The following is a 15,793-nucleotide window of genomic DNA, read 5'->3' as shown; positions in this document are numbered from 1 at the left end:
ACCCTTTATTGTGTCTGTTTGTTATTCGTAGCTTAGTGTGTTTCTCCCTGTGACTTGCTTTCTTTTGTATATAGTAAGCGAACTGCCTGACTAAGGCTCAATCACAACATACAGGGGCCCATTATCAGCAACCATCAGTCCTGTGTTCCAATGGTACGTTGTGTTTGCTAATCCAAGTTTATCATTTTAAAAGGCTAATTGATCAACTCTGCCTAGGTCAGCATCCCGGAGTCGCCTCTTCACTGTTGACGTTGAGACTGATGTTTTGCGGGTACTATTTAATGAAGCTGCCAGTTGAGGACCTGTGAGGCGTCTGTTTCTCAAACTAGACACGCTAATGTATTTGTCCTCTTGCTCAGTTGTGCACCGGGGCCTCCCACTCCTCTTTCTATTCTGGTTAGAGACAGTTTGTGCTGTTCTGTGAAGGGAGTAGTACACAGCGTTGTACGAGATCTTCAGTTTCTTGGCAATTTCTTGCATGGAATAGCCTTCATTTCTCAGAACAAGAATAGACTGACGAGTTTCAGAAGAAAGTTATTTGTTTCTGGCCATTTTGAGCCTGTATTCGAACCCACAATTGCTGATGCTCCAGATACTCAACTAGTCTCAAGAAGGACAGTTTTATTGCTTCTTTAATCAGCACAACAGTTTTCAGCTGTGCTAACATAATTGTAAAAGGGTTTTCATATGATCAATTAGCCTTTTAAAATGATAAACTTGGATTAGCAAACACAACGTGCCGTTTGAACACAGGACTGATGGTTGCTGATAATGGGCCCCTGTACGCCTATGTAGATATTCCATTATAAATCAGCCATTTCCAGCTACAATAGCCATTTACAACATTAACAATGTCTACAGTGTATTTCTGATCAATTTGATGTTATTTTAATGGACAAAAAAATGGCTAATTGATCATATGAAAACCCTTTTGCAATTATGTTAGCACAGCTGAAAACTGTTGTGCTGATTAAAGAAGCAATAAAACTGTCCTTCTTGAGACTAGTTGAGTATCTGGAACATTTCTAAGTGACCCCAAACTTTTGAACGGTAGTATACATTTGCTTCCGTCCTAGTATTTTTGTCAGCTATTATTCTTGAGGCAACTCTAAAGTCTGCATCATGATTCCCTTCGTTTGGAGGGCCAACTATAGGGCTGAAAAGGCATTACACCTCGCTCAAAGTTGAATTGGGACATACTACGACTCGATGGGGCTCGCAGGATTGTGCAAAACGGAGGGTATTGGGATTGAGCCTAAGTGTTTGCTGATTTTATCTGTATGATATGGGCTTACTGAGTGCACTAGTGATTCTAGCAGCCCTGTTAGGCTGCATCTCAAATGGCACCCTATTCCATATAGGCCCTGGTCAAAAGTAGTGCACTATATAGGGACAGAGCCAGGGACTGACTCACCAGACAGATGGCCCAGCTGGTGTCTTCTGGGATAGTTGTCTCTCTCTCTCTCTCTCTCTCTCTCTCTCTCTCTCTCTCTCTCTCTCTCTCTCTCTCTCTCTCTCTCTCTCTCTCTCGCTCTCTCTCGCTCTCTCGCTCTCGCTCTCTCTCGCTCTCTCTCTCTCTCTCGCTCTCTCTCTCTCTCTCTCTCTCTCTCCCCCCCTCGCTCTCTCTCTCCCCCTCGCTCTCTCTCTCCCCCCCTCGCTCTCTCTCTCTGTCCTTCTGTCTCTGTTTATCTCTCTCTCTCCCCCTCGCTCTCTCTCTCTCCCCCTCTCCCCCCCCTCTCTCTCTCTCCCCCTCCCCCCCCCCCCTCTCTCTCTCTCTCTCTCTCTGTCCTTCTGTCTCTGTTTATCTCTCTATCACTCTATCTCTCTCCTGCTTTCTCTCTCAACTCTACTCTGTAAAAGACAGACTGTCTGAAGGGCTTACAGGAAATGTAACATGTCAAATGAATTTGGTTTCCATCACTTTTTATTAAAACAAGGCAGGGAAACATTTAATGGAGTCTTAATGTGTTAAAATGGCTTGGTCAGTGTGTTAATGTATTGCGTGGAGGGAAGACCCGGCTGTGCACATAAAATGACCTCAAGTGTTCCTGGGGCAGATGCTGTGGAAAGACAGGTTCAAAACCACACACACACACACACACAAAGTAGCAGAGAGGCCATATCAAGTAGCAGAGAGGCCATATCAAGTAGCAGAGAGGCCCTATCAAGTAGCAGAGCAGCCTTATCAAGTAGCAAGACGCCCTATCATGGTTGCATAGAGGCCTTTACAGATCTCTCTCTTTCTCTATAACTGTCACTCTTTCTCTCTCTTTCCTTCTGTCTCTCTATCTTTTCATCTCTCTCGCTCTCTCTCTCCTGCTTTCTCTCTCTCAACTCTACTCTGTAAAAGACAGAAGGAAAGAGAGAGAAAGAGTGACAGTTATAGAGAAAGAGAGAGATCTGTAAAGGCCTCTATGCAACCATGATAGGGCTTCTTGCTACTTGATAAGGCCGCTCTGCTACTTGATAGGGCCTCTCTGCTACTTGATATGGCCTCTCTGCTACTTTGTGTGTGTGTGTGTGTGTGTGTGTGTGGTTTTGAACCTGTCTTTCCACAGCATCTGCCCCAGGAACACTTGAGGTCATTTTATGTGCACAGCTGGGCTTACACAAGGGCTTACAGAAAGTGTAATGTCAAATGAATTTGGTTTCCATCACTTTTAATTGAAACAAGGCAGGAAAACATTTAATGTAGACTTAATGCATTAAAATGTGTTAATGTGTTGCGTGGAGGGAAGACCCTGCTGTGCACATAAAATGACCTCAACATTCCTGGGGCAGATGCTGCGGAAAGACAGGTTCATATATAGGCCTCTCTGCTTGATAAGCCTCTCTGCACACACACACACACACACACACACACACACACACACACACACACACACACACACACACACACACACACACACACACACACACACACACAGACAGACAGAGCATATGGCCCTGGTCTGACTCAGTACTGATCCTGAGCTGTTCAAACCTCCACACCTTCACCTTGACCTCTTCTCAATTTACATCCAAAAAGCAGGGATGTGCTCTTTCCATCAGACATGATAGAGTAGTACCTCCTTCTGTCATCCATTTCTTTCATCTCTCTCTTCCTCCCTCTCTCTCTTCCTCCCTCTCAAAATAGGATTTTCAATGGGACTGAATTTTGTGTCCCCCACAAGGTTAGTTGTACAAGACTGTGTGTGTGTCTGATCATCCAGTGCACCCTGCCTAATAGGACAAGACTCTGGAGAACAGTGCAGCTATTGAACAATGTGTACCGTACACACACACTCCTTAACCTTTATTAAACAATGTATTTAAACAGCGTTTCGCTCCTGGATCAAGGCATCCTGGAGGATTTTAGTATTCATATTTAACAATATTTCCATCTCAAAATGTAATATATGAGTACACGAGCATTTTCCGTGATCACCTTTTAAAAAGCTGTAATTATACACTGTCCATGAAACATACTGCGGCTGTGTTGTGTGTGTGTGTGTGTGTTATTAGGGGGTGTGTCGGGTGTCAGTTGTACATGTATTTTGCCGTTCCTAGTATTTTAATATTCAGTTTTTTTATTGATTTGCTGAATCATTGCCATGGCTACTCCTCTGTAACACTGGAACACTGCTCTGTGAATGCGTTCCAAATGGCACAAAGGCCCATATAGCTAGGGAATAGGGTGCCTTAGGGTAAATAGGGTTCCATTTGGGATGCAGCCTGTAACACTGTAATAGACTGACACCCCTACTGGAACTTGAAGTGAAGGGACACATCATTTATATCACACTCAGTCTACTCTGAAAGCACTAAACCGCCTTAAACCCACACCCTCCCTCCCTTGACCCTATAGCCATCCGCACTTCTCTTCCTCACCGTGTATCTCCCACTCTCCCTCCATCTCCCACTCTCCCACTCTCCCTCCATCTCCCACTCTCCCACTCTCCCTCCATCTCCCACTCTCCCTCCGTCTCCCACTCTCCCACTCTCCCTCCATCTCCCACTCTCCCACTCTCCCTCCATCTCCCACTCTCCCTCCATCTCCCACTCTCCCACTCTCCCTCCATCTCCCACTCTCCCACTCTCCCTCCATCTCCCACTCTCCCTCCGTCTCCCACTCTCCCTCCGTCTCCCACTCTCCCTCCATCTCCCACTATCCCTCCGTCTCCCACTCTCCCTCCATCTCCCACTCTCCCTCCGTCTCTCACTCTCCCTCCATCTCCCACTCTCCCACTCTCCCTCCATCTCCCACTCTCCCTCCGTCTCCCACTCTCCCTCCGTCTCCCACTCTCCCTCCGTCTCCCACTCTCCCTCCGTCTCCCACTCTCCCTCCGTCTCCCACTCTCCCTCCATCTCCCACTCTCCCTCCATCTCCCACTCTCCCTCTGTCTCCCACTCTCCCTCCGTCTCCCACTCTCCCTCCGTCTCTCACTCTCCCTCCATCTCCCACTCTCCCTCCGTCTCCCACTATCCCTCCGTCTCCCACTCTCCCTCCGTCTCCCACTCTCCCTCCATCTCCCACTCTCCCTCCATCTCCCACTCTCCCTCCATCTCCCACTCTCCCACTACATCTCCCACTCTCCCTCCATCTCTCAATCTCTCCATCCATCTCTCCCCCTCTGTTTCGCTCTCTCTAACCAGGCAGCATCACAGCAGAAATATTTGGACGCATGTTTTATGGACTGGAAGAGCGTGCTCTTTCTGTCACCGTTTGCTCTTTATTGGGAGTGTGCGCGCACATGTGAAAACAAGATGGTGTACTCTTAAAATTGCACGTGCCCACTAATGACACAACATGCCTTCAACAACAGCCTGAGTCTGAGGCGTCAGTTATTGCCGCGGCAACGGATTACGAGACGGAGAATGAGGGAGACCCGGCGCTCAGATACAGATACGCGCATGCAGGGCTCACACTCACTGACGGAGGGGATCTAAGGTTGGATTTAGAGGGGTTGGGAAGGAGAAGGAGGAGAGGAGAGGAGAAGAAGGGAAAGGGGGACAAAGAAAGCAGAGTGGTGTGAGATACATACTTGTGTCATTTCTTTTCTAGCTTGGAGATTCAGTAGTTGGACACTGGAAGTATGTGGGACTCTGGATGGTCACTTGCTGTGTTCACAATCAGGTCACCCCAGGAGAGGGCACCAGCGAGCTCAGAACCAGGTCCAGCTACATACGTGCACAGACAGGAGCCATACAGTTGGGTTTACGGCCACAGTATGTTCAGTCAGTAAGGAAATGCTTATGTTCCACCTATCTGGCAATATTGATAATTCCACATCCTGTTGTAGGCCAGTGCGAGACTGGTGGCTTAATTGGTGTGGCTTTATAAAGGTAAGTCAATTAGTTGAGTCAATTTAACTTAATTGAGTATTAGATGGTTCTGGTAAGACCTGGATGAACTTGGTTGATGATCTTGAATTTAAACTTGGCACAGCGTGACACCAGATTGGCACAGAGTGGTTTACCTAGTGCTTCACCTGGGTCAGATGGATTTGCTTTATAAAAATAGGACTTATTATTAATTAGGGCTGGGAATTGCAGCGGACCTCACGATACGATATTATCATGATACTTCGGTGCCGATACAATATGTATTGCGATCCTCACGATTCTATATGTATTGCAATTCGATACTGTGATTTTATTGTGTTTTTTTGTTCCAAACATATTGCTCACCATATGTCTGCTGTGGAGGGACAAGGGAGAGCCATGAGAAAATGTGTTTTGATCCGTTATGGAAATGTAGGTGCTGAAAACAAATTGACTGGAGTTTTGGTGCAGGTACAGCTAACTAGCACAATAATAATATTGCAATATTTTCAAAACGATACGATATATTGTCAAAAATAGTATCCCGATATGTAACAATCTATTATTATAATTTTTTTCATCATTACCATTTATGGTAAAGGAAGGTGCTGGAGCCCTCCAAAAGAGATTTAGTTTGTCCCAAATGGAATCCTATTTGCTATATAGTGCACTACTTTTGACCTGAGTCATATGGGCCCTGATCAAAAGTAGTGCACTATGTAGGGAATAGGGACTCAGGCTTTAGTCTATTCCATGAGACAGACTGGAGTTGTGTTATATTAAACAGTATCAGAATCACAGCAAACCCATGAGACGACATGCACAGACATAAGCAGAGATGAACAGATCAGATAATGTTATGAGGCCCCTGATGAAGAGACTTGAAACAGGTACGCTCACACACACGCACCTCACAAGCACGCACGCAGACACAAACACACACACACATTGAGCTTAGACCTGGAGAAGGTGTCGCAGCCCAGCCCAGGACGAGGTGGAGCAGTGGGGGTTGTTGGCTCTAGTCCCTGTCATGTGAGGGGAAGGAGGATCAGTGTGTGTGGCTGTGTGTGTGTCGGTGGGTGTGTGTGTGTGTGTGACGGATGGACGGGACGCAGTGGGCCTATACTCCTCCAGGCCAGTGTCTGGCCTTCCTCTGACCCTGCCCCCACTGAGAAAACTAAATTTCCCGACAGCACCCTGGGGCTGTCAGACTCCACTCCTACCCGCTACCGAGCCCGACCGATATGTTTTTTTGGGGTCCGATACCGATTTTTTGGGGGGGGACAAAATTTACTGATACCGATATCTGCCGATATACTGTTTTACAGCAGGAAAATGAAAGTGTCATTTTTCCACACTGAATTCCCATAAATTGCCATCCAAAAGAGCAATTGTCTAATAACTATGCTTAAACTGTTGATTTCATACATTGTGACAATCATGAGAATGTTCCAGAGAATGAGATGGACCGCTGGTGTTTTTCTCTCAGTACTGGACATTGGAGTAACCTAGGCTAATATCTCTGAACCTCAGAGGATAGTAAAGAGTGTGTTTTGGAGGTTTGGAGGATAGTATAGTTTTTAATGACAGAGTAAGAGTGTGTGTTTTCATAGCCTGTTGTATTTCCTCATCCCTTCTCTCTCCTTCTCTTTGACTTCCAGCTGGGTCCCTGGTGGCTCCTCCCATCCTAGCCCAGACTGGCCTGTTTTTCGAAAAGGGTAAAAAAGAACAACCCGTCTTCATCCCCCCATCCCTCTCTTCTATCCTCCGTATTGCCCGTTCCCCCTCGGGCTGTTTTCTCTTCAAATAACTGATGGGACTTCAGGTTTCACACTGAGCAAGACTAAACAGATACAGCGTGTCTCCTAACATGTGATGCAAGCTTTCCTTTGTTTAGTAAGCTGCTGCGGTTTGTCTTGTCCAGGGTGACTTCCTGTGTTGTAGATGTAAGAGTGGAGGGGATTCTGGCTGTAGTTGGATATTTGGCCCCTAGATGTCAGCAGCACCATTTCAGGGCACTGTGTGTGTCAGCTACACATGGGAGAAGTAGAAGGCATACCTTTCATTGCGATCAGGCTCATTCCTTGCTCTTTTCTTCTCCACATGGCAAAGTTGCTTTGCCTCCCCCCTCTACACTCAAACCTGATTCTGTGTGATTTGTACAGAGGAGAACCAAGCCATGGCTGAATAAAGCATCTTGACTTGGACTGTCTTGAAGTTCAGTGGTTACAGGCCTTTCGGGCGTCGTAAAAGTCTCAGGTGCTCTCGGTGCCGCGGTACGCTTCCTGGCCTTCCCAAGGCCCCGGACGGAAAGATGGATCCCACTTTGATTTGGGAAAATTGCTGTAATTCCTCATAGGGATGCCGTCTGAAAACCACAGCCGAAATTCCTGAATCCTGCAGCACTGCAAGGCAGGCAGATCAATCTCCCTAACAAGTCCCCCTCAGTCTCTGTCTGTCATTCCAATCACACTGGTATGACTAAACCTTACCCCTGTCCCTTACCCTGCTCTGTGACTGTGAAATACAGGGCTGGTTTAGCGTTGGTCAATTCTTTTGACATGAGCTCAGTGGCTACTGCTGCTTTTGTCCTCCTGTGTTCAAAGCAGAGCTGTTGGAGAAGTCTTGTAGGATCCTGTGGTCCAGGCCTGAGGCGCCTGCTGTCGCTGAGCTGCACCTTCTGTGTCCCAAATGGCACCCTATTTCCTATGTAGTGTACTGATTTTGACCAGAGCCCTATGGGCCCTAGTGCACTAGAAAGGGAACAGGGTGCCATTTGGGACTCCCCCTGGTCTCTGCTGGACTCTTTAGCATTTTTTATGGGATGTATGTAGGCTTATGGTGTGGAACAGGACTGAACTTTGATTGCACTTGACGGTTTGGTCTATACATTTACTCTCGCTGTGTGTGTGTGTGTGTGTGTGTGTGTGTGTGTGTGTGTGTGTGTGTGGAAAGACAGCTGTGCTCCAAATCTAGCAGGCGTAACAAAGGAGCTGCAAGGTCTGAATTGTCCCGCGTCCTACACTTCCCCTCGGAATGGAAAAGTGATACATTCTTTACTGTTGTTCTGTGAATTCACCACGTCTTATCTCCAGATTTCAAAAACTCCCGGCCTAAAAACGTCAAACTCCTGGAACTAAACGTGTGTTTTATATGACTGGGAATTGGGTCTGCCTTGCGGTCTTTCCCGGTTCATGTTGCTGAGGTGTTATTTTCCGCAGCAGGTTTTTCTCTCACCTGGAGGTAGCGGTCGTCCCCGAGGTGCGTTCACAACCCGGCGTGTCAGACACCGTTACGCAACATGAGCTAGCGTCTCCGCTGATTTACACCCAGACATGTGTGTTTGTACAAATGTAAAACACTCCGTCTGTGATCCACACCACGGCCACCACGGCGCTCCTGTATGTGCTAGGAAACACTCCCTGGTCCTGCATATGTTTCTCAATCTAAACCACTCTGCAGCTTCTCCAAACACAGCTAAAGCCCCAAGCCACATAGGAACGACACAGAGCACAGCCGAGGCCTAGTGCACGCTCCAACACCCTTTGACCCAGCGAGTGCTCTGCTCCATCGGGCTCCATTGGGGGTCCAGTGGAGGGTGTGTGTTAGACCTGCTGAAGGGGGTCCTGATGGAGGTATTTTGGCCTGAGAGAGTGCAGAGCATGGTGGATCTGCTTGGAAGCTCTTTTGCATGTTAGCGGTGTTAGCTAGCTAGCTGCCTGCAGAACACCCTGACACACAGCGCCTTGGAACCACCCTCACTCCGCATGGGACCAATAGCTGTCAGAACTCAGCCGCCACCATAGGAGCCATGGTGCCGGGAAGGAGGGGATCAGACACAGTAGGTGGCTGTGGCTCATTTCAGAGAGGGGTCTGTCTTCTCTCTCTGCTCTTTCTGCCTTTAAGCCATCCTGTGTTGGGCTGCCTGTGTGGTATCATACGGGGTTCAGACAGAGAGTGGAGCAGACTGGTAGTGACTGTAGCTTGGCAGTTGGCACTTGTCTAGGGTGGGTCATTGAGCCCCATGTTGTTAGGAGCCTTAGGTTAAATGTTATTTGCTGGCCTTAGGTTAAATGTTATTGGCTGGCCTTAGGTTAAATGTTATTGGCTGGCCACCGTTCTCTACATTTACAGCCGGGCTTTGATGGCGGCCTGGGCTGCTGAAGCATGTGGGAGTCTAGACCTGAGCAGCATGGTTAGTGAGGAGTCTAGACCTGAGCAGCATGGTTAGTGAGCAGTCTAGACCTGAACCGCATGGTTAGTGAGGAGTCTAGACCTGAGCAGCATGGTTAGTGAGGAGTCTAGACCTGAGCTGCATGGTTATTGAGGATTCTAGACCTGAGCAGCATGGTTAGGGAGGAGTCTAGACCTGAGCCACATGGTTAGTGAGGTGTCTAGACCTGAGCAGCATGGTTAGTGAGGAGTCTAGACCTGAGCAGCATGGTTAGTGAGGAGTCTAGACCTGAGCAGCATGGTTAGTGAGGAGTCTAGACCTGAGCAGCATGGTTAGTGAGGAGTCTAGACCTGAGCCACATGGTTAGTGAGGAGTCTAGACCTGAGCCACATGGTTAGGGAGGAGTCTAGACCTGAGCCACATGGTTAGTGAGGAGTCTAGACCTGAGCCACATGGTTAGGGAGGAGTCTAGACCTGAGCAGCATGGTTAGTGAGGAGTCTAGACCTGAGCAGCATGGTTAGTGAGGAGTCTAGACCTGAGCAGCATGGTTAGTGAGGAGTGTAGACCTGAGCAGCATGGTTAGGGAGGAGTCTAGACCTGAGCTGCATGGTTATTGAGGATTCTAGACCTGAGCAGCATGGTTAGTCAGGAGTCTAGACCTGAGCAGCATGGTTAGTCAGGAGTCTAGACCTGAGCAGCATGGTTAGGGAGGGAGGGAGATGTGAGGAGGAGAGGGAGAGGTACATGGTAGGTAGGGGCCCCTGGGGCCTAGTGAACGGACCAGGGGGAGAAATGGAGCATACAGGGGGAAGGGTGTGTCTTGGGGGAAGGGGAGGGGGGCTTACGGGAGAGTGTGCGCGTTTGTGTGGTGGGGAGCAGTAAAGCGTTTAATAAGTGATGCGTCGGTGTGAATCCAGGCCAGCCAGGGGTGGAGGGTCGAGGAGGGGTGGATGAAAGACTGGGGGGGCCAGGGGCTGGGGTCTTCCAGGGGACGCCACCACAGCCCCAGCCCAGCCCAGCCCTAGTTGTGTGTGTCCCTAATGCCGGCTTGCTGCTGTGCTACAGTAGCAGCACCTGCCTGTCTGTCTGCTGGGGTTGGCTGGAGGACAGAGTTCAATAGGTAATGTCCTCTGAGGCCTCCCCGAACCCTTGATCCAGCTCTCTGACACAATGACTGCAGCTAGCTCACTGACACATTCCCACCTGCACACATATCACACATGATCTATGTCATGTTATATTTAAGCAAAAAGGCCCGAGGGGGTGTGGTATATGGCCAATATTTTTGCGTCGTGCCTAAGAACAGCTCTTAGCCGTGGTATATTGGCCATATACCACAAACTCCCGAGGTGCCTTATTGCTATTATAAACTGGTTACCAACGTAATTAGAAGAGTAAAAAGGAAATGTTTTGTCATACCCGTGATATATCATGGATTTCAGCCAATCAGCATTCAGGACTCAAACCACCCAGTTTATAAAGGCCTTTATACTGTTCAAGTGAGAGAGAAAGAGTATGTGAGTGTGTGATGGAGAGCCTGAGTGTGAGCATTTGTGGCTGTGTGCGTGCGTATGTCTGTATTGACGATGTGTGTGTAGGTGTGTTTCTTCCTCTGGTGTCCTGACTCCTGACATTCCTGGGATCCTCCACCTCCATAGAGAATCCCAAAACGGGGACACACGCACGTCTTTCAGGGATAGAGGAAATATCCGGGAATCTTCTTCCAATTAGCTTAGCAGTACCTTAGCTGTTTTTCCCTCGCTGTGTTTAATAGGCCGGAGCTGTGTGTGTGTGTGTGTGTGTGTGAGTCTGAGTCCGAGTTTTGTTTTTGTCTTTTAATTTTCCTCCGCTCTCTCTCTTTTCTCTGTGGATGGGTTCACAGTTCACAGGTTGTATTTACGAAGCCACACATTTCCACGCTCGTTTGATTTTTCACAGGTCTGCTCTGCAGTGTTCTCCCGTGAGCCGGATTGTGTTTCCTATGTTTCCGCTGGCCGTTGAAACGGGGAATAACGCTCTGGAATGGTGTGTGTTCCTGTCCCTGTGTGTGTGTGTTTTTGTCCCTGTGTGTGTGTGTGTGTGTGTGTGTGTGTGTGTGTGTGTGTGTGTGTGTGTGTGTGTTTTTGTCCCTGTGTGTGTGTGTTCACAGTTGACCCTCTGTTTTTACGAACCAACACATTTTTGCTCTCCTCTGCTGAACAACCTCCTTCATTGATGTGTACAATTGCTTTCTTCCAGGTCCAACAACCTACCACACACACACACACACACACACACCATCCACACACACACTTGTGCGTGTGGCGGTGATGAGCAGTGCCTAAATTCCTGCCCTCTCCTCTCTCTTCTAGGGAACGCCGGCCACCCATGGCATAAATCCTAGGGAGAGACACCTTGGACTGAGGGTGACGGAGGAAAGGAAAGGAGACTGAACCCTCTACCCTTCCCTGCCTGCTGCTGCAGTGTGGCTGAGCAGTGCTACTCTCATACCTCACTCTGATATTCCACATCCAGGCAGGAACCATGCCGGCCCTGGCCACCGGATCTGGAAATGACTCAGGTACTGAATGATGTGATGAACTCTGTTCGCTTTCAGCTGTACATTACTAAACCCTGTTCCCTATTCATTATGCATTGCCTCCTACCCATTATATCCCATTTATACACTGCACTAACTCTGTGCCCTTAAGGCTGTTCAAACGCAACCCTGTTCCCTATTCCCAATACGCCGGATTCTGTCTCCACTGTAGGTTTTAGAAAGAAGCATAGTCCATACAGTGCCTTCAGAAGTATTCATACCCCTTGACTTATTCCACATTTTGTTGTGTTACAGCCTGAATTCAAAATAGATTAAATATATTTTTTTTATCTCTCACCCATCTACATACAATACCCCATAATGACAAAGAGAAAACATGTTTTTAGAAATCTTTGCTAATTTATATAAAATGAAATACAGATATATCTAATTTACGTAAGTATTCACACCCTTGAGTCAATATTTTGTGGAAGCACCTTTGTCAGCGATTACAGCTGTGAGTCTTTCTGGGTAAGTCTCTAAGAGCTTTCCACACCCGGATTGGGCAACATTTGCCCATCATTCTTTTCAAAATTATTCAAGCTCTGTCAAATTGGTTGTTGATCATTGCTAGACAGCCATATTCAGGTCTTGCCATAGATTTAAGTCAAAACTGTAACTCGGCCACTCAGGAACATTCACTGTCTTCTTGGTAAGCAACTCCAGTGTAGATTTGGCCTTGTGTTTTAGGTTATTGTCCTGCTGAAATGTGAATTCACCTCCCAGTGTCTGGTGGAAAGCAGGCTGAACCAGGTTTTCCTCTAGGATTTGCCTGTGCTTAGCTCCATTCTGCTTATTTTTTATCCTGATAAACTCCCCAGTCCATAACGATTACAAGCATACCCATAACATGATGCAGCCACCACTATGCTTGAAAATATGTCGAGTGGGACTCGGTAATGTGTTGTATTTGTATTTAGGACCAAAAGTGAATTGCTTTGCCACTTTTTTTTGTAGTATTACTTTAGTGCCTTGTTGCAAACAGGATGCATGTTTTGGAATATTTGTATTCTGTACATGGTATGAGGGCCAGATTGGGAATTTAGCCAGGACACCGGGGTTAACACCCCTACTCTTACGATAGGTGCCATGGGATCTTTAGTGACCACAGAGAGTCAGGACAGCTGTATAACGTCCCATCCGAAGACGTTTCCTTCCTCTCCGGCAAACTGAGTTAGGAAGGACGCCACAAATGTACACCATCCAAAATATAATTATTAACTTAACCATGCTCAAAGGGATATTCAATGTCTGCTTTTTTTTTATTTTAACCATCTACCAATAGGTGCCTTTCTTTGCTAGGCATTGGCTCAAGACATTTAAGCTTTTCATTTTTAATTAACTTGTAAAAAAATTGAAAAACATGTAGGCCAGTGAGAAAAACATCTAAATGTAATCAATGTTAAATTCAGGCTGTAACACAACAAAATGTGGAATAAGTCAAGGGGTGTGAATACTTTCTGAATCTTTTCGCTTGAACTCAGTTACAACTACTACACTGAACCCTAACCCCTATGCACTACACTGAACCCTATCCGCTATCCCCTATGCACTACACTGAACCCTAACCCCTATGCACTACACTGAACCCTATCCCCTATCCCCTATGCACTACACTGAACCCTAACCCCTATGCACTACACTGAACCCTATCCCCTATCCCCTATGCACTACACTGAACCCTAACCCCTATGCACTACACTGAACCCTATCCCCTATCCCCTATGCACTACACTGAACCCTATCCCCTATCCCCTATGCACTACACTGAACCCTATCCCCTATCCCCTATGCACTACACTGAACCCTATCCCCTATGCACTACACTGAACCCTATCCCCTATCCCCTATGCACTACAATGAACCCTATCCCCTATGCACTACAATGAACCCTATCCCCTATGCACTACACTGAACCCTATCCCCTATGCACTACAATGAACCCTATCCCCTATCCCCTATGCACTACACTGAACCCTATCCCCTATGCACTACACTGAACCCTATCCCCTATCCCCTATGCACTACACTGAACCCTATCCCCTATCCCCTATGCACTACAATGAACCCTATCCCCTATGCACTACAATGAACCCTATCCCCTATCCCCTATGCACTACCATGAACCCTATTCCCTATGCACTACAATGAACCCTATCCCCTATGCACTACAATGAACCCTATCCCCTATGCACTACACTGAACCCTATCCCCTATCCCCTATGCACTACACTGAACCCTAACCCCTATGCACTACACTGAACCCTATCCCCTATGCACTACAATGAACCCTATCCCCTATCCCCTATGAACTACCATGAACCCTATTCCCTATGCACTACAATGAACCCTATCCCCTATCCCCTATGCACTACAATGAACCCTATCCCCTATGCACTACAATGAACCCTATCCCCTATGCACTACACTGAACCCTATCCCCTATCCCCTATGCACTACACTGAACCCTATCCCCTATCCCCTATGCACTACAATTAACCCTATCCCCTATCCCCTATCCCCTACAATGAACCCTATCCCCTATGCACTACAATGAACCCTATCCCCTATGCACTACACTGAACCCTATCCCCTATCCACTACCATGAACCCTATCCCCTATACACTACAATGAACCCTATCCCCTATCCACTACAATGAACCCTATCCCCTATGCACTACACTGAACCCTATCCCCTATCCACTACCATGAACCCTATCCCCTATACACTACAATGAACCCTATCCCCTATCCACTACAATGAACCCTATCCCCTATGCACTACAATGAACCCTATCCCCTATCCCCTATGCACTACAATGAACCCTATCCCCTATGCACTACAATGAACCCTATCCCCTATCCCCTATGCACTACACTGAACCCTATCCCCTATGCACTACAATGAACCCTATCCCCTATGCACTACACTGAACCCTATCCCATATCTCCTATACACTACACTGAACCCTATCCCCTATGCACTACACTGAACCCTATCCCCTATCCCCTATGCACTACAATTAACCCTATCCCCTATGCACTACACTGAACCCTATCCCCTATGCACTACACTGAACCCTATCCCCTATCCCCTATGCACTACAATGAACCCTATCCCCTATGCACTACAATGAACCCTATCCCCTATCCCCTATGCACTACCATGAACCCTATTCCCTATGCACTACAATGAACCCTATCCCCTATGCACTACAATGAACCCTATCCCCTATGCACTACAATGAACCCTATCCCCTATCCCCTATGCACTACACTGAACCCTATCCCCTATGCACTACACTGAACCCTATCCCCTATCCCCTATGCACTACACTGAACCCTATCCCCTATCCCCTATGCACTACACTGAACCCTATCCCCTATCCCCTATGCACTACACTGAACCCTATCCCCATATCCCCTATGCACTACCATGAACCCTATTCCCTATGCACTACAATGAACCCTATCCCCTATGCACTACAATGAACCCTATCCCCTATGCACTACACTGAACCCTATGCACTACACTGAACCCTATCCCCTATCCCCTATGCACTACACTGAACCCTAACCCCTATGCACTACACTGAACCCTATCCCCTATGCACTACAATGAACCCTATCCCCTATCCCCTATGCACTACCATGAACCCTATTCCCTATGCACTACAATGAACCCTATCCCCTATCCCCTATGCACTACAATGAACCCTATCCCCTATGCACTAC

The 15,793-nt window shown here is 47.5% G+C and overlaps 1 long non-coding RNA gene across 1 annotated transcript in view; it reads left to right on the top strand.

The window, feature by feature from the left end:
• The window catches only part of LOC311109406, a 78,883-nt gene extending 66,848 nt beyond the window's left edge, over positions 1-12,035 (top strand). The window contains exon 3 of the long non-coding RNA XR_014610594.1: positions 11,831-12,035. This is a non-coding gene — a long non-coding RNA (uncharacterized lncRNA). The remainder of the gene's footprint in view (positions 1-11,830) is intronic.
• The last annotated feature ends 3,758 nt before the right edge of the window (positions 12,036-15,793 follow it).

This window comes from Coregonus lavaretus (assembly GCF_964263955.1).
Source record: "Coregonus lavaretus genome assembly, chromosome: 34".
Classification (NCBI taxonomy): Eukaryota; Metazoa; Chordata; class Actinopteri; order Salmoniformes; family Salmonidae; genus Coregonus; species Coregonus lavaretus.
This window is presented reverse-complemented; position numbering and strand designations above follow the sequence as displayed.